Source organism: Lagenorhynchus albirostris, chromosome 1 (genome assembly GCF_949774975.1).
Source record: "Lagenorhynchus albirostris chromosome 1, mLagAlb1.1, whole genome shotgun sequence".
Lineage (NCBI taxonomy): Eukaryota > Metazoa > Chordata > Mammalia > Artiodactyla > Delphinidae > Lagenorhynchus > Lagenorhynchus albirostris.
The window spans coordinates 118,236,322-118,255,774 of NC_083095.1; positions in this window are offsets into that span (position 1 = coordinate 118,236,322).

The window sequence follows — 19,453 nt, forward strand, 5'->3', positions numbered from 1 at the left end:
CCTAAAATGGCTTCTCTTATGTCAAAAAAGCTGGATCTAGTTCTTTTTCTTCGGGGACCCGCTACCGTATCTGCTTACAAAAGTATATGTAGAGAACGATCAACTTATTATTTTTACAAATTTCCAATTAATTGTGGACCATGCTTTGGTAAGATAAAAAATTAGAAACATTTTATCATTAGAGTCAACAGCCATAAAATTACCTGCAAAATCGCAGTAAAGTTTCCTAAACACTTATTCTCAATTTCTGTACTACCTATCTTGCCATGGACCAGTAACAAACAGTTCTCTGAAGGGCTCAGATCAATGGGCCATATTTTGAGTAGCAACACTGCTCTACACCTTCAAGGAACTAAGATTAATTTGGAGAATGTAATGATCCCTCTTAAATCCCAAACACTAAATCCCTGCAAAGGCCCAGCAGTCAACCCTTTGGGTAAGGCATTATGGAATGGTGGGGTTTGAGGGAACTGAAAAGCTCAAAAATTTAAATCATTGACCCAAAATGCAGCTCGCGGGTTTACATTGCTTTGGCAACATTTACCGCTAGCAGGGGGTTAAACTCTCTGTGTCTCATCTATAAAATGGGGAAAAAGTAATACCTACTTCATAGGATCTTTGTGAGATAAAGTCCTATATATATTGGAACAGTGAACGGCTTTGGAATTATATATGTGTTAGGTATTATTATTTTCCTCCTATCAATTTTGTTAAGTAGCTGGCACAGTGAACAAACAAAACTGATCAACTAATAAACAGAGGGCTTTTTAAAATAAGTGTATTTATTTAATTTATTTTTGGACGCATTGGGTCTTCGCTGTGCACGGGCTTTCTCTAGTTGTGGCGAGCAGGGGCTACTCTTCGCTGAGGTGCGCGGGCTTCTCATTGCGGTGGCTTCTCTTGTTTCGGAGCAGGGCTTTAGGTGTGCGGGCTTCAGTAGTTGTAGCATGCGGGCTCAGTAGTTGTGGCTTGCGGGCTCTAGAGCGCAGACTAAGTAGTTGTGGCGCATGGGCTTAGATGCTCTGTGGCACGTAGGATCTTCCTGGACCAGGGCTTGAACCCGTGTCCCCTACACTGGCAAACAGATTCGTAACCACTGCACCACCAGGGAAGCCCTGGTAAACCGACCTTTAAACAACTTCTTGGGCCATGCCCCTAGACAACAATTTCATCTTCAGTTAGATTTTTCATAGTTCCATGTCCTGCAATGAGTAGTATTCTCCACAGGGTGGCAGAAAATGATTTGAAATCGTATACAGTTATGTGGTTTTGCAATCTTTAGTTTCTTTTTCATTTCACTAACTTTATTGTTTAAATAAGTTTGGTCAGTATTTGCTTTGTTTTTGAGTAAGCCATTCTACTATTTGACTTTTTAATCCCCATCTCATGAATTATCTATTCTTATTGCTGAAACATTAGAAACTCAGATAAGGCAAGAAGGGTAGTCACTATTATCACATTTATGTATATCCTTTCAGATTTTTGTATACATATAACTATAAAAATAGCATATATTTTATAAAAATAAAATACCTAACAGTTTATAATCTCATATTTTCTTTTCATTTAAAAATATATCCTGGGGACTTCCCTGGTGGTCCAGTGGTTAAGAATCCCCCTGCCAATGCAGGGGACACAGGTTCAAGCCATGGTCTGGGAAGATACCACATGCCACGGAGCAACTAAGCCCGTGTGCCACAACTACTGAGCCTGTGCTCTAGAGCCCGCGAGCCACAGCTACTGAGCCTGTGTGTCACAACTACTGAAACTCGCGTGCCTAGAGCCCATGCTCCACAACAAAGAGAAGCCACTGCAATGAGAAGCCCGTGCACCGCAATGAAGAGTAGCCCCCGCTCGCCGCAACTAGAGAAAGCCCGCGTGCAGCAATGAAGACCCAACACAGCCAAAAATAAATTAATTAAAAAAAAAAAAAAGAATCTGGCTTGCAATGCAGGGGACACCAGTTTGATCCCTGGTCAGGGAACTAAGATCCCACATGCCACAAGGCAACTAAGCCCGTGCGCTGCAACTACTGAGCCTGTGCTCCACAACTAGAAAGAAGCCCTGCACCGCAACAAAAGACCCTGCATGCCACAACAAAGACCCAATGCAGCCAAAAAATAAACAAATAAATATTTTAAAAATATGTCCTGAATTCCTTTTCAGGTCAATACGTATATTTCAACACCATAATTTTTATTATGGATAATTTATGTACTAACAAGTCCTTATTGAACATTTAGGTTGCTCAATTTTGGATACTCTATGCACTGTTAAAGCCAACACTGCATGGAGTATCCAAAAGGTCAGAAACATAGGACTCACTTATTTTCAAACAATATACTAGTTATATTTTCAAATAATACGCTCAATATATTTTCCTTCAACTTTTAGGTGAAATACCTTGAAGCAATGGGTTCAATTATTAATCTGAAAAAAGAATAATAGACACTATTCTCCCTGTGTTTCCAAAATTTTGGACAACCTTTAGTGTATTGTTACAATACACTTGTACAATCACTTGTTTTTCCTATGTGGCTCCTTGAATAGGCAGATATTTAGACTCTTAACAATTGGAAAATAATTCAGAGGTGCCAACTAAAGAATGTTGCTAGCCATGTGGTCCTACAAGGATTGAGTCATTAGCCATTACAGTTGCTGACTTTTAACACACTCTGAAAGGAGTTCAGGGCAGAGATCAGGAATGAGGCACTCTGTGCTAAAAAAAACTAGCAGAACAGGCCTTTAGATAATTAGATTATTTTCAGGAGAAATTTTTTATGAACGTGGATTGTTGCATCTGCCTATACTTAGAAAAGCACTAAAACCTTTAAGATGTGTGTTCCTCATGATTAGCAGCAAACTTCTCCCAAGATGTGTGCTTGGTTGCACATACCCCCTTTGCCAAAGTCACATGTATACTGACCTCCCCCTTTATCTCTTTGGAGCAGTTTCTCAGAGCTATCTGAAAGGCCGTCTCCCAGGCTACAGTCTTCAGGAAGACACTGAATAAACTCTACTAGCAACTTTTACATTGTGAGCTTTTTTAAGTCCACAAAGGAAGAAAGTGTGTCTTCCAGACCCTAAGCAGAAAGTGATACATTTGGAAAGTGATACATTAGCTCAGAGCCACCATCAATCTTTTCCTTTGTGGTTTCTGGTTTTGGTGCTATGTTTAAATAGGCCCTCCTCACCCTAAAATTATACAAGTAGTCATAGTTGTTTAGAGTTCATCTTTTTAAAAAATACGAACATTAAATCCAATTGGAATTTTGTACATATGCTTATGATATGAGGTAGGGAATCTGATTTTTACTTTACTGACAAAATATTCCACCTAACATCATTTATTAAATAATCCAGTAATTTTTTAAACTTGACTAGGACTCAATCAAGTGAATGTTTACCTTCAAAGTTATCATCTAAGGCAATGGTCCCCAGCCTTTTTGGCACCAGGGACTGGTTTCATCAAAGACAATTTTTCCACAGACCGGGGTGGGGCAGGGATAGTTCAGGCGGTAATGCGAGCAATGGGGGGTGGCAGATGAAACTTCGCTTGTCGGTCATTCACCTCCTGCTGTGTGGCCCGGTTCCTAACAGGCCGTGGACCAGTACCGGTCTGCAGCCCAGGGGTTGGGGACCCCTGATCTAAGGTTACCCACCTAGTTCAAGTATCCATTCACAAACATTTTGACAAACCTTTGTATCCATTCACAAACCATCACTGGACAAACCTTTATTGGACAATATTGTGAGTCCTGAGGGTTGGGCCCTGAGGGTACAGATGAAAAAGACACAATGTTTGTCTTCAAGAAACTCATAGACTAGTCAGGGAGAAGGGCAAATGAAGACCGTAAACAATTTGGTGGATTGAGGTGATGTTGGTACTTCCAAGGTGCAGCTAAATAGAAGGGACCTAAACAGATTGGGGGTGGGGGAGTAGAAGGTAGGGTCAGGAAAGGAAGACTTTCTGAAAGAAATGATATTGACCTTAAGAATAAAAGGAGGATCTTCCAAGCAGAGGGAATGGCATATGCAAATGCATGGAGTCTTCTAGGAAGTGCCCACTGTTCATCATGACTAGAGAACAAGCAGTGAGATAAGCAGGTATGAATGACTAGTAACAATAATAAGTAATTAAAGGCCAGATTAAAAAGGGACTTTTTGGACTTCCCTGGTGGTCCAGAAGTTAAGACTCCACCCTTCCAATGCAGGGAGCACAGGTTTGATCCCTGGTCAGGGAAGTTCCGCATGCCGCAGGGTGTGGCCATAAATAAATAAGTAAATTTTTTAAAAAGGGATTTTTTCCTAAAAATAGGAATATCATATGATCCTGCAATCTTACATCTGGGTGTATATCTGAAGAAGAACATAATTCGAAAAGATACATGCACCCCCATGTTCATAGCAGCACTATTTACAATAGCCAAGACGTGGAAGCAACCTAAATGTCCATCGACAGAGAAATGGATAAAGAATATGTGGCACATATATACAATGGAATATTACCCAGCCATTAAAAAGAATGAAATAGTGCTATTTGCAGCAACATGGATTATCATACTAAGTGAAGTAAGCCAGACAAAGACAAATATCATATAATATCACTTATATGTGGAATCTAAAAAAATGATGCAAGTGAACTTATTTATAAAACAGAAACAAACTCACAGACATAGAAAACGAACTTACGGTTACCAATGGGGAGAGGGGGAAGGATAAATTAGGAGTTTGGGATTAAAATATACACACTACTATATGTAAAATAGATAACCAACAAGGACCTACTGTATAGCACAGGAAATTATACTCAACATCTTATAATACCCTATAATGTAAAAAAAGATATATATGTATAAAAAACTGAATCACTTTGCTGCACACCTGAAACTAACACAACATTGTGAATCAACTATATTTCAATAAAATTTTTTTTAAAGTAAAAAGGGATTTTTTTAATACTAAGGATTTATTCAAGCCAATATAATGAACGACATAGAAAAGCAATCAATTATCACTTTATAATTACCCTCCAAAAGAAGAAATTGAAACATGTCCTACACGATGGCAGCCTCGTTAGGATAAGTCCTAAGAGAACAACTCTGAGAGGGATAACACTCATTGGAATATATACTTTAGTATGTGTGTTACTTTGTCATACTTCATACATCAAAACAAAAGCACTCAGTCAAGACGGACTTAAGAGGTGCTGTCCCTGTTCCACCCCCACCCCAACCTTGGACCACAGGTCAGATGAGGGGTGATGAAGAAGAAGACATCTGAGACAATGTTAAGAAAATGCTTGTGTAAATTCAAATTTCAGAAGACATAATGTACATTAAACAAAATTCTTGAAGGCTGCTGCACTCTCCACTGTATAATTTTATAGACAGATTGTTATTCTTGCTTATGAGCATATAAATTCAATGATGTTTGGCAGCTCACTCATAATTTTGAAAAAAAATGAAGTATCCTTTTTACATGGGTTGAAGATGTCTTTGCTGGTTGAGCTTGAGGGTAAAACTGGATACAATTATATATTCAGTTAATTATTCATAACTTGAGTCTGAAATGAATGTGTATATATCTTTCACTTATTCTCTTTATAAAATTCAAAACTAAACCCAGCAGCAGTTTTGTCTTTGGCATGGTGACAAGTTTCTTTTGTACAGTGAATCAGTAAAAGAAATTGTTCCAGAGAGAATTTCTGCTTCCCTATTTCAGAAAATTCAAACTGGACTGCATACATATATTACACCTCACTCTTGAGTGATGCTTCCACATCCCACAGGATAGGTACGGGGACGCAGCAGCACACATTCCTACGAAATATTTTCACACGAAGAGTTAGGTTAAGGCCATGTTAGAGGAAAACTAGGCTTATTTACCGGACAATTTTAGTCCGCAGGATTTTAAGGATTCAACTCATACAGGGAAATAGCTAGGTTATGGGTTAAAGTCATGTGAGAATAAGAGTTCAGATCTACAGCTTGGTGCTTTGTGACCACCTGGAGGGGTGGGATAGGGAGGGTGGGAGGGAGGCAGACACAAGAGGGAAGAGATATGGGGACATATGTATATGTATAACTGATGCACTTTGTCATAAAGCAGAAACTAACACAACATTGTAAAGCAATTATACTCCAATAAAGATGTTAAAAAAAAAAGTTGAGATCTAGACATGGTCATGTTTGTTGGGGATGATAGGAGATGTGCATTTCATCCAGCAGAAGTTAGGAAAGACTAGTACTACCTCAGATTACTGATCAAAACTAATAGTGTGAACAAAGCTTCAAGTCCATATTCAAGTCCTCTGTGAAGATGTTAATGCAGTGTCATAAAAGAAATGGCAAATATGAGTTAAAAACTATCTGACAGGATACATTTTATAATATAATATAAAAGCACAAAATTTGGCAAAATCATGGCAACAAATAGATTGGAGATCATGATTCACATTTGGAAAGAAGATGATGGACAGAGATCCACCTACCCTGAGATGTTACCAAAAAATCACTCCACTTATTAATTAATGGTCTTGCAAAAGTATGAGACATAGTATTACCATGCTTGGTTTATTACTAAAATAAACATTAATTTTGAAGAGGGAAGTTGATTTTACTCTTCTTCTCTCCTTTGAGATATGAAATGTTAAGAGCAGTATGACCATCTATAATTAGAAACATACAAAAAAGTAATAGCCTCCAATCACAAAAAGCAGAGTTTAATTGATGATGACGGTGATGATGTTCATTTTTACCAATGACAATGCTTTTCTAATTCTTTATGGGCTGGGTAAAGAAAAGTGAGAATTGATAACTAAAGTGAACTGTCCCACAGCCAATTACAGTTCCTGCATCCAGATTAGCACAAAATTAGATATAGCATTGTCATTCAACAAAGCATTAACAATTTGTTCTGCACCTTTAGAATCAAAGTACAATTTTACTTGTTTCAAGAAGACAAGTAAGTGCATTTTAAAATACACAAACAATTACTGGGTCAACTGGGAATTTCATTCTATTTAACAAAATGAGGCTCTAACATGGCTCTATGTAAGGCAAATGCACTTTTTAATTTTTAAATTTTATTTTTTTATACAGCAGGTTCTTATTAGTCATCAGTTTTATACACATCAGTGTATACATGCCAATCCCAGTCGCCCAATTCATCACACCACCACCCCTACCCCCCAGTGGCGTTCCCCCCTTGGTGTCCATACGTTTGTTCTCTACAACTGTGTCTCAATTTCTGCCCTGCAAACCGGTTCATCTGTACAATTTTTCTAGGTTCCACATATATGCATTAATATACGATATTTGTTTTTCTCTTTCTGACTTACTTTACTCTGTATGACAGTCTCTAGATCCATCCACGTCTCAACAAATGACTCAATTTCGTTCCTTTTTATGGCTGAGTAATATTCCATCGTCTATATGTACCACATATTCTTTATCCATTCGTCTGTCGATGGGCATTTAGGTTGCTTCCATGACCTGGCTATTGTAAATAGTGCTGCAATGAACATTGGGGTGCATGTGTCTTTTTGAATTATGGTTTTCTCTGGGTATGTGCCCACTAGTGGGATTGCTGGGTCATATGGTAATTCTATTTTTAGTTTTTTAAGGAACCTCCATACTGTTCACCATAGTGGATGTATCAATTTACATTCCCACCAACAGTGCAAGAGGGTTCCCTTTTCTCCACACCCTCTCCAGCATTTGTTGTTGGTACATTTTCTGAGGATGCCCATTCTAACTGGTGTGAGGTGATACCTCATTGTACTTTTGATTTGCATTTCTCTAATAATTAGTGATGTTGAGCAGCTTTTCATGTGCTTCTTGGCCATCTGTATGTCTTCTTTGGAGAAATGTCTATTTAGGTCTTCTGCCCATTTTTGCATTGGGTTGTTTGTTTTTTTAATATTGAGCTGCATGAGCTGTTTATATATTTTGGAGATTAATCCTTTGTCTGTTGATTCATTTGCAAATATTTTCTCCCATTCTGAGGGTTGTCTTTTGGTCTTGTTTATGGTTTCCTTTGCTGTGCAAAAGCTCTGAAGTTTTATTAGGTCCCATTTGTTTATTATTGTTTTTATTTCCATTACTCTAGGAGGTGGATCAAAAAAGATCTTGCTGTGATATATGTCAAAGAGTGTTCTTCCTATGTTTTCCTCTAAGAGTTTTATAGTGTCTGGTCTGACATTTAGGTCTCTAATCCTTTTTGAGTTTATTTTTGTGTATGGTGTTAGGGAGTGTTCTAATTTCATTCTTTTACGTGTAGCTGTCCAGTTTTCCCAGCACCACTTATTGAAGAGACTGTCTTTTCTCCATTGTATATCTTTGCCTCCTTTGTCATAGATTAGTTGACCATAGGTGTGTGGGTTTATCTCTGGGCTTTCTATCTTGTTCCATTGATCTATGTTTCTGTTTTTGTGCCAGTACCATACTGTTTTGATTACTGTGCCTTTGTAGAAGAGTCTGAAGTCAGGGGGTCTGATTCCTCCAGCTCTGTTTTTTTCCCTCAAGACTGCTTTGGCTATTCGGGGTCTTTTGTGTCTCCATACAAATTTTAGGATTTTTTGTTCTAGTTCTGTAAAAAATGCCATTGGTAATTTGATAGGGGTTGCATTGAGTCTGTAGATTGCTTTGGGTAGTACAGTCATTTTCACAATATTGATTCTTCCACTCCAAGAACATGGTATATCTCTCCATCTGTTGGTATCATCTTTAATTTCTTTCATCAGTGTCTTAGAGTTTTCTGCATACAGGTCTCTTGTCTCCTTAGGTAGGTTTATTCCTAGGTATTTTATTCTTTTTGTTGCAATGGTAAATGGGAGTGTTTCCTTAATTTCTCTTTCAGATTTTTCATCATTAGTGTATAGGAATGCAAGAGATTTCTGCATTAATTTTGTATCCTGCAACTTTACCAAATTCATTGATTAGCTCTAGTAGTTTTCTGGTGTCATCTTTAGGATTCTCTATGTATAGTATCAGGTCATCTGCAAACAGTGACAGTTTTACTTCTTCTTTTCCAATTTGTATTCCTTTTATTTCTTTTTCTTCTCTGATTGCCATGGCTAGGACTTCCAAAACTATGTTGAATAATAGTGGTGAGAGTGGACATCCTTGTCTCGTTCCTGATCTTAGAGGAAATGCTTTCAGTTTTTCACCATTGAGAATGATGTTTGCTGTGGGTTTGTTGTATATGGCCTTTATTACGTTGAGGTCCGTTCCCTCTATGCCCACTTTCTGGAGAGTTTTTATCATAAATCGGTGTTGAATTTTGTCAAAAGCGTTTTCTGCATCTATTGAGATTATCATATGGCTTTTCTTCTTCAATTTGTTGATGTGGTGTATCAATTGATTGTTTTGCATATATTGAAGAATCCTTGCACCCCTGGGATAAATCCCACTTGATCATGGTATAAGATCCCTTTAATGTGTTGTTGGATTCTGTTTGCTAGTATTTTGTTGAGGATTTTAGCATCTATATTCATCAGTGATATTGGTCTGTAATTTTCTTTTTTTGTAGTATCTTTGTCTGGTTTTGGAATCAGGGTGATGGTGGCCTCATAGAATGAGTTTGGGAGTGTGCCTTCCTCTGCAAGTTTTTGGAAGAGTTTGAGAAGGATGGGTGTTAGCTCTTCTCTATATGTTTGATAGAATTCACCTGTGAAGTCATCTGGTCCTGGACTTTTGTTTGACGGAAATTTTTAATGACAGTTTCAATTTCATTACTTGTGATTGGTCTGTTCATATTTTCTATTTCTTCCTGGTTCAGTCTTGGAAGGTTATACCTTTCTAAGAATTTGTCCATTTCTTCCAGGTTGTCCATTTTATTAGCATAGAGTTGCTTGTCTTTTAGGATGCTTTGTATTTCTGCGGTGTCTGTTGTAACTTCTCCTTTTTCATTTCTAATTTTATTGATTTGAGTCCTCTCCCTCTTTTTCCTGATGTGTCTGGTTAATGGTTTATCAATTTTGTTTATCTTCTCAAACAACCAGCTTTTAGTTTTATTGATCTTTGCTATTGTTTTCTTTGTTTCTATTTCATTTATTTCTGCTCTGATCTTTATGATTTCTTTCCTTCTGCTAACTTTGGGTTTTGTTTGTTCTTCTTTCTCTAGTTCCTTTAGGTGTAAGATTAGATTGTTTATTTGAGATTTTTCTTGTTTCTTGAGGTAGGCTTGTATTGCTGTAAACTTCCCTCTTAGAACTGCTTTTGCTGCATCCCATAGGTTTTGGATCATTGTGTTTTCATTGTCATTTGTCTCTAGGTATTTTTTGATTTCTTCTTTGCTTTCTTCAGTGAACTCTTGGTTATTTAGTAACATATTGTTTAGCCTCCATGTGTTTGCGTTTTTTACGTTTTTTCCCCTGTAATAGATTTCTAATCTCATAGAGCTGTGGTCCAAAACGATGCTTGATATGACTTCAATTTTCTTAAATTTACCGAGGGTTGATTTGTGACCCAAGATGTGATCTATCCTGGAGAATGTTCCGTGCGCAGTTGAGAAGTGTAATCTGCTGGTTTTGAATGGAATGTCCTATAAATATCAATTAAATCTATCTGGTCTATTGTGTCATTTAAGGCTTGTGTTTCCTTATTAATTTTCATATTGGATGATATGTCGATTTGTGTAAGTGAGGTGTTAAAGTCCCCTACTATTATTGTGTTACTGTCAATTTCCTCCTTTATAGCTGTTAGCAGTTGCCTTATGTATTGAGGTGCTCCTATGTTGGATGCATATATAATTGTTATATCTTCTTCTTGGATTGATCCCTTGATCACTATGTAGTGTCCTTCCTTGTTTCCTGTAACATTCTTTATTTTAAAGTCTATTTTATCAGATATGAGTATTGCTACTCCAGCTTTCTTTTGATTTACATTTGCATGGAATATCTTCTTCCATCCCCTCACTTTCAGCCTGTATGTGTCCCTAGGTCTGAAGTGGGTCTCTTGTATACAGCATATATATGGGTCTTGTTTTTGTATCCATTCAGCGAGCCTGTGTCTTTTGGTTGGAGCATTTAATCCATTCACGTTTAAGGTAATTATCAATATGTATGTTCCTATGACCATTTTCTTAATTGTTTTGGGTTTGTTTTTGTAGGTCCTTTTCTTCTCTTGTGTTTCCCACTTAGAGACTTTCCTTTAGCATTTGTTGTAGAGCTGGTTTGGTAGTGCTGAATTCTCTTAGCTTTTGCTTGTCTGTAAAGCTTTTGATTTCTCCATTGAATCTGAATGAGACCCTTGCTGGTAGTGTAATCTTGGTTGTAGGTTCTTCCCTTTCAGCACTTTAAGTAGGTCATGCCACTCCCTTCTGGCTTGTAGAGTTTCTGCTGAGAAATCAGCTGTTAACCTTATAGGAGTTCCCTTGTATGTTATTTTTCCCTTGCTGCTTTCAATAATTTTTCCTTGTCTTTAATTTTTTGCCAATTTGATTTATGTGTCTCAGCACGTTTCTCCTTGGGTTTATCCTGTATGGGACTCTCTGTGCTTCCCAGACTTGGGTGGCTATTTCCTTTCCCATGTTAGGGAAGTTTTTGACTATAATCTCTTCAAATATTTTCTCTGGTCCTTTCTCTCTCTCCTCTCCTTCTGGGACCCCTCTAATGCGAATGTTGCTGTGCTTAATGTTGTCCCAAAGGTCTCTTAGGCTGTCTTCATTTCTTTTCATTCTTTTTTCTTTATTCTGTTCCACAGTAGTGAATTCCACCATTCTGTCTTCCAGGTCACTTATCCGTTCGTCTGACTCAGTTATTCTGCTATTGATTTCTTCCAGTGTAGTTTTCATTTCAGTTATTGTATTGTTCATCTCTGTTTGTTTGTTCTTTAATTCTTCTAGGTCTTTGTTAAACATTTCTTGCATCTTCTTCTTTTGCCTCCATTGTTTTTCCGAGGTCCTGGATCATCTTCACTATCATTATTCTGAATTCTTTTTGTGGAAGGTTGCCTATCTCCACTTCATTTAGTTGTTTTTATGGGGTTTTACCATGTTCCTTCATCTGGTACATAGCCCTCTCCCTTTTTATCTTGTCTATCTTTCTGTGAATGTGGTTTTTGTTTCACAGTCTGCAGGACTGTTGTTCTTCTTGCTTCTGCTGTCTGCCCTCTGGTGGATGAGGCTATCTAGGCAGATGCATTTTTATTTCATACAAATATAAAAATGAAAAGGCTGTATTATCTAACTCACTATTGTGATGTGCTAAATGTTCTGGAAACATATTTCCCAAAATACTTAACCTCCTAAAAGTACCTCAACTGAGGGAATTATTTATATTCTGAAACATTGGAACTCTGTAAATAAGTAAAATGTACTAACTCAGTTTTTTAAATGAATTTCAGTAAAACCGAGGAGACAATATTAATATTGTAACATTCTTTTTCACTTACACAGTTCCCTTATACTTAAAGACAAATACCTTTCTTCTCATATAATTACTAAAGCACCAAATTAAGAAAAACAACACTTTCTAAGATGGACCTAGAGTCTGTGACACAGAGTGAAGTAAGTCAGAAAGACAAAAACAAATACCGTATGCTAACACATATATATGGAATCTAAAAAAAAAAAAAAGGTTCTGAAGAATCTAGGGGCAGGACAGGAATAAAGACGCAGATGTAGAGAATGGACTTGAGGACACGGGGAGGGGGAAGGGTACGCTGGGACAAAGTGAGAGAGTGGCATGGACATATATACACTACCAAATGTAAAATAGATAGCTAGTGGGAAGCAGCTGCATAGCACAGGGAGATCAGCTTTGTGCTCTGTGACCACCTAGAGGGGTGGGATAGGGAGGGTGGGAGGGAGATGCAAGAGGGAGGAGATATGGGGATATATGTATATGTATAGCTGATTCACTTTGTTATAAAGCTGAAACTAACACACCATTGTAAAGTAATTATACCCCAATAAAATTTTTTTTAAAAAGAACACTTTGTAGTTTCAGGTATTTCTAGAATGGGGAGAGATGAAATGACAGAAGTTTAGCATGAATTATCATCTTTAAAAGATCCTTAATCTCTAAAATTCTAGAGTATTAACCCTTCAGCAGATTACCCATTAATATGAGGACCTTTACATATATATATATATATATATATATGGTGCTATTCCATCTGACAATGACCTTACCCAGGCACTATGTACAAATACTGTATCTAATATGCCTTGTGTGTAGTCTGGGATATGAGAGAGTGTAGGGGTGAATTTGAATCAATATGATGACTAATGCCTGAAATTGCATTATTAGTCTTTCCTTAATTAGCTAATGGCACTGATTCATGTTAGAATGCAATTATTTTTCATAGAATGGCTTAATACATAAGCTTTATGCTAAAATGGAAGGCTAGGACTGGATTGGGATTAGGAGAGGCATTTTAGTCCTTATTCCAGTACAGTCTCTGTGACCTTGGGCAAGTTACCTATGTCCCCTAGAACTTCAGTTTCCTTGTCAGTAATTTATGAGGTACCAGAGACTCATTTTTACCTAATTTAGCATTTTGCCTGAAGCTGGGCTTATCATTTGATTAAATTTTAGGAATTCACTAAAAGGTTAAGTGGATATTTAAGTACAAACATCTGAAAATGACACACCTTACATGTTATCATCTATCTTTTCTAAAAACGGCATAAAAAAAGAAGACAATCCAAATACATACATAAAATCCATGCCAGGTGATAGGAAAGATACTGTAAAGAATCTGAATATTTGCCAGGGATATCGGTACTCGGTATTTACAGTTTGCAGGTTTGCACAATACGGTAGACAGAGCCTTGAACTCAGAATCAGCAAATTTCCATTGAAATTCCAACTTGACCATTGAATTTGTAAGTCTCCCCTCTTCCCTACCCACCCCGCCCCATGTAATATGCATTCTCTAAGACTAGGAAACAGGCAACAGCAAATGAAGAAATAGATGGTAGTCTCAGGGAGTCTTAGGAATTGCCTTGAATTGATATTTATTGTTTAAGGACCATTCTGAAAATGAGGAGTTGCTTCAAAGTTTAGTTTATAGGCATGCCTCTTCTTATAATAGTTTTTGCTTCAGTTCTTTATTTGATTGGAGGTACAGAAAACACATGCTGCAATGAAATCACTTGAAACTTGTTTCCCTTTTTGATCTTAATAATTCGTTCTGTGTTTTGACTACTAAAAAAGCCGTTCTCTAGCAAACCAATATCACGGCATAGCTATCTATTTTAAAAGTATTAATAAAAATGTATATATTTTTAGGTTCTTATAGCTAGGGTATATTTTCTAAAGGTGTCCCAGGGGCCTCCTCAAGAAGGGATCTTTTTGTTAAATTAATAAATCTATCCAAAAATAAGATTCTCATTTCAATCTATTTTAGAAAAAACAAAAAACTCGCAGGTTGTGGTCTTTACTGCCCATCTTCCCTCACATCCTCATAAATTGGTTTGGTGTTTAATTTTTGATCTAGGAAAGAATAATTCATTTTTATCTTCATTTAATTTAAGTAGTCAAGGAGTAGTCTATAGAGATTGAATAAATTTAATCCTTCTGCAGTTAGTGTCAAATTAATTCATTCTGGATGTGGATAACTAAAGAAATACAGACCCTCCCACACACTGACAGAAACCTTTATCAGGTTTAATGTTTTATGGAAATGAAACTACTTGAAAGGAAGCTTGTCGTGTTTCTCCCTCCTCCCTTTCTGTCCTTGTTAATTGTTTATTTTTAAACTAAACTTTCTTTTTCAGTGTCCTCTGAGGACTGTAGTCTTCACTGGATCAACTGTGTGATCTTACAAGGATAATATTCTGCCACTGATTTGGCTCCTTTGGGTAGAGAAATTAAATTTTCTCCCCTAATAAAGTTCACAGCTACATAACTTCTGTGGGATGCTCCAGCGAGGATGACCTCACGAGGACGATCTGGCTATGTCTTGTGTGCAGCAAGCAGATAGGGTCATTGTAAAGAGCCACTGGTTTCACCGGACACGATCCATCTGGCTCATTCCAGGCTTGTCGCAAGGGATGATTTCTGAGGACTGTTGTCCTTCCTATCGAGAAGCCCAGACACAAAAAGCTACCAAGTAGATCAGCATCCAAAACGCTTAAAACACCCTTTCTTCTTTCTTTCCTTTAAGATTAACATTTGGGGTTATATGGTTGATGTCCATATAGGTTTTATAATTAACCATCTTAATAGATGAAGAATATAACAATTTAATACACTTCTTTTAATTACTCGTACAGCTATAAGTGCATAGTGGCGATTGCTAAACATGACTCTTCAAGATTTCTTTTAAAAAGATAATTTAGTTATCTCTTGTCAAGTCACTATTTAATGTTACTTTCTATATTTGCTGTGATAAGCATTAAAATCTGTATATTGGTTGATAAATCATTGTTTAGGAGTGTCTAAAGGGTAGAGTAAATGGTATGAAATTGCCATAGTGTAATAAATGGTTATTTGATAATGAATGAAATTGTTTGAAAATACTGTTAAAATGTCAGGTTTAAACATATACATCATTACTCAAAAGGAAGGCAAACATGGAAACCACAGTGACATCATAAATATACTGCAATAAACACATTTATTTATACTGGGCAAGTTGTAGGTACTTTGTATAAATGTGTACAAATTGATATATGAAGTTAATTTCAATCTGTAAAAGTAATTGCATTGGTTTAACTTATTTAACTCTCCTTACAATAATATTTACTGCAGAAAGAGAAGGTAAAGAAATAAATGATGATAAATAGATAAAATACATAGGAAATGGGAATTGTTTTACAATTTAATTACACTGTCACATAAAATTATCACACAAATACACCAACCTGACAGCAGAAATACATTAAAATTCTATTATCTAATGAAGAAAACAGTTTTTTGTTGGCTGTTATTTCACTTGCACATTTAAAATACTTTTATTTTTTTCCACCAACATGAAATGTCAAACGATCTCAAAAGCAAAAAGGGTAAGCTGGGAACAAAAACTGTCTAAAAGAAATGTTCTGCTTTGTCCCATATTGTGAAGATTGAAACACAGTCTAAGAAAAGGGCAACAAAAGCATCCCGTCCCTCATGATTGGTATATGGAAGCAATGTAAACTCAGAAACTCACAATAGAAAATGAAGTTAATCGATTTGTTAGACTTGTGCAGAACTCACAGGATGTGCAAATAACTTAGTAGCTGTACATCTTAAATAGCATAACATTTCATTTTGGGATAAATAAATATACACGGCAAAAGATTCATTGGTCTTATAAAACCAACTTGGGCTTCCCTGGTGGCGCAGTGGTTGAGAGTCTGCCTGCCAATGCAGGGGATGAGGGTTCAAGCCCTGGTTTGGGAGGATCACACATGCCACGGAGCAACTAAGCCCGTTCACCACAACTACTGAGCCTGCACTCTAGAGCCCGCAGGCCGCAACTACCAAGCCCATGTGCCACAACTACTGAAGCCCACGCGCCAAGAGCCCGTGCTCCACAAGAGAAACCACAGCAATGACAAGCCCGCACACCACAACAACGAGCAGACTCTGCTCAACTGCAACTAGAGAAAGTCCACGCACAGCAACAAAGACTCAACACAGCCAAACTAATAATAATAATAATATTAATAAATAGGTTAATTAATTAATTTTAAAAAAAGTAAAACCAACTCAAACATTTATTTCCTAATACTTTCTAGGTATACGCTAGATGCTGAGGCATTATTTTGACTCTGTCTTTAAAAACTAACCATCTAATAAGGGAGATGAGACATGTTCATATGAAATAAGGCATTTATGTCAGTGTTGGTTATTTATTTGTTGATCTGTATATGTATTGAGTTATTCTGCTCTAAGTTTCTTAGCCATAAGTTGCGACCAGAATATAGTGTCAAAAAACTTTCCATTAAAAATCTTCAACCTTGTTGTCACAATTTCTGTCTCTGATATCTAATCCTAAAAATTCTGCAACACACTTAATAATATCTAATCTTGTAACGTATTTAGGTCATTAGGCCAAGAATAATGTTATCTAGTTTATGGAAATACAAAAATTATAAAGGAAAGTACAAAATTTAGTTTGAGAAAAGTGAACATGATAATTAAAGTACTCAAAGGGAAAAAGTAATTGAAGGAATGGGTGAGAATTAAAAATAATTATGGGAGTGAAAAAGGTTTAATGCAATTAATAATATAAAGTGATTCAAAAGCATATCGTGCAATTTCTTCATGAGCGTCAAATATTTAACCATGGCCAATAAACTAACTTTTTAGATGATATTTACCATTTATGAAACAAAGCCATATTTCTCTTTCTCTTTCATTTCTCTTAATATCCATTCAAATAGAAGGCAAATGGGTGGATCTTTTATAGTCTGGGGGGTTAAATAAGACACTGCAAACACGATACTTGGATCTTAACAAATTGGACTTCTGATTTGTTATAAAATGACTAATGGGGAGACACAAGTGATGAATGAAAAAGAAGAAGACAGTTTTCATGGACTTAACTGGCCAGTCAGGGCTTATCTAAATACAGACCCTCCCACACACTGACAGATTTCTTCTTTCCTAAAGAAATCTCTGATAATTCTCTTATCACTGTATTTGAAGCATTTTTAATAGCAGAAGTTTTACAGAGTCATTTTACAGTTTTGTCTGCTGATATGCATATGTATATACAGTCATTCTATGCATATTTATTTATGTATAGGTTCTATCACATGTACATTTTCAATGGTGACATTTTTTTCTTAAGTAAAACAAGCAGAGGGAATGACGAAAATAGAGTTGCAACAGCATCCAAATAGTTTTAAAAAATTTTTAAATAATAAAATAAGAATACAAATTTTTAATGTTACTGCCATTTTTATTGCTGTTAAAAGATTATTTTTAATAAGTCAGATTTAATGATGAGATAAATGTAAACATAATTCTTATTAGAGAGGGATATATATATGATTTTTCTTAATGGCATGATATATGATAATTAAAGTGTGTTTTAAACCTTAAGGGTTTCTAGGCTCATTTTGGCTCCAACTGGTGAATTCATTTATAAAAGAAAAGAAGTAGACAGTGAAATAGGTCAAATACAATAATAAAAGTAATTCAGACATGACAATGGAAAATGGAGATGCTTAAAAAGAAAATTTAGAGTATCAGATATCGATGAGAGTAGAATCATAAAATGTTATTCCTAGAATGGTTTTCATATTCCTATAAATTAAATAAATTGACTCACTTCTGAACATTAGGTCTATCAGATATCGATGAGAGTAGAATAATAAAATGTTATTCCTAGAATGGTTTTCATATCCCTATAAATTAAATAAATTGACTCACTTCTGAACATTAGGTCTTCAAAAGGATATGTATATACTGAAAATATGATCTTTTTTTTATTGGCTATTGCTATAGAAAGGGTCATAAGTAATGCCAGCCATTATTAGAATTTAGAAGACATCATTTATTATACTTCAGAATGGCCTGTTAAATACAATCATTATCTAAGAAAATATTGAACATGGGTTGTAGTTAACTTTTAACATATTGGAAATACTGTTAATATTAAATTCAAATTCCTCTATTCTCAAAGGGTACAGTATTTAACCATTGTAAAAATTTATACCCCATCTTAAATTTAAAGACACAACTCAAGAAAGATAACCAATGTAGTAAAACAGAAATGCCTACAACTCTCTGACCACATAAGATGCTATCATGCTAACACAGAACTCTTTTGCCTTTCTTTTCTAATGTCATCCCAGCATTAATGCTTTCACTAATCCTAGTACACCACTTTCTCATTTGACACACTTTCCTAAACTGTGTCATTTGGGTGCCTGTTTTGTGTGATTGTGTATGAAATTGCAAGAAGAGAATAGGGAAATAGGAGAAATTCTCCTCCTCTTCCCTAAGATTAGAGGTGGTCTTATAATAGTCCGCTCCCTCTGTTTACACAGAAATTACATTCAAGTCAGGTCAGATAAACATAGAAAATTACCAGTTGTGTCTGCCTATTATGTCAGTAGAAGTATGAACTCTGAAATGCTGCACAGACCTTCCTAAGACTTGACCTGTCATAGATGCCTGTGAAAGTCTATAGGCAGAAACTTTTCTAAGATGTGGAAAGTAGGGGTTAAAAAATTGCCCAGAGTCCTATGTTTGGAGTGGTTCTAAACTCTTTTAGGATTTAAGCAGCTGTTGCTACATGGTGCCAAAGAAAGTAGAGGATGGAGGAGGCTACCAATTGGTGCTAAAAATAGACTGAAAGTCCAGGTACACATTTGATTGATATGCTGTCCCAGCTTGGCAGGCCTTCCTTGCTTTCAGACCTCTTCCTCACCTTCAATATGACCTGTGGAAATATTTTATTTTCTTCCTTCCCCCCTTAGTATATCCATTGTTGTTTCTGTCAATTTCTCTGTGTAAAAATAAATTATTTTACTTAATTTAATACATATATATTTCTTGCCG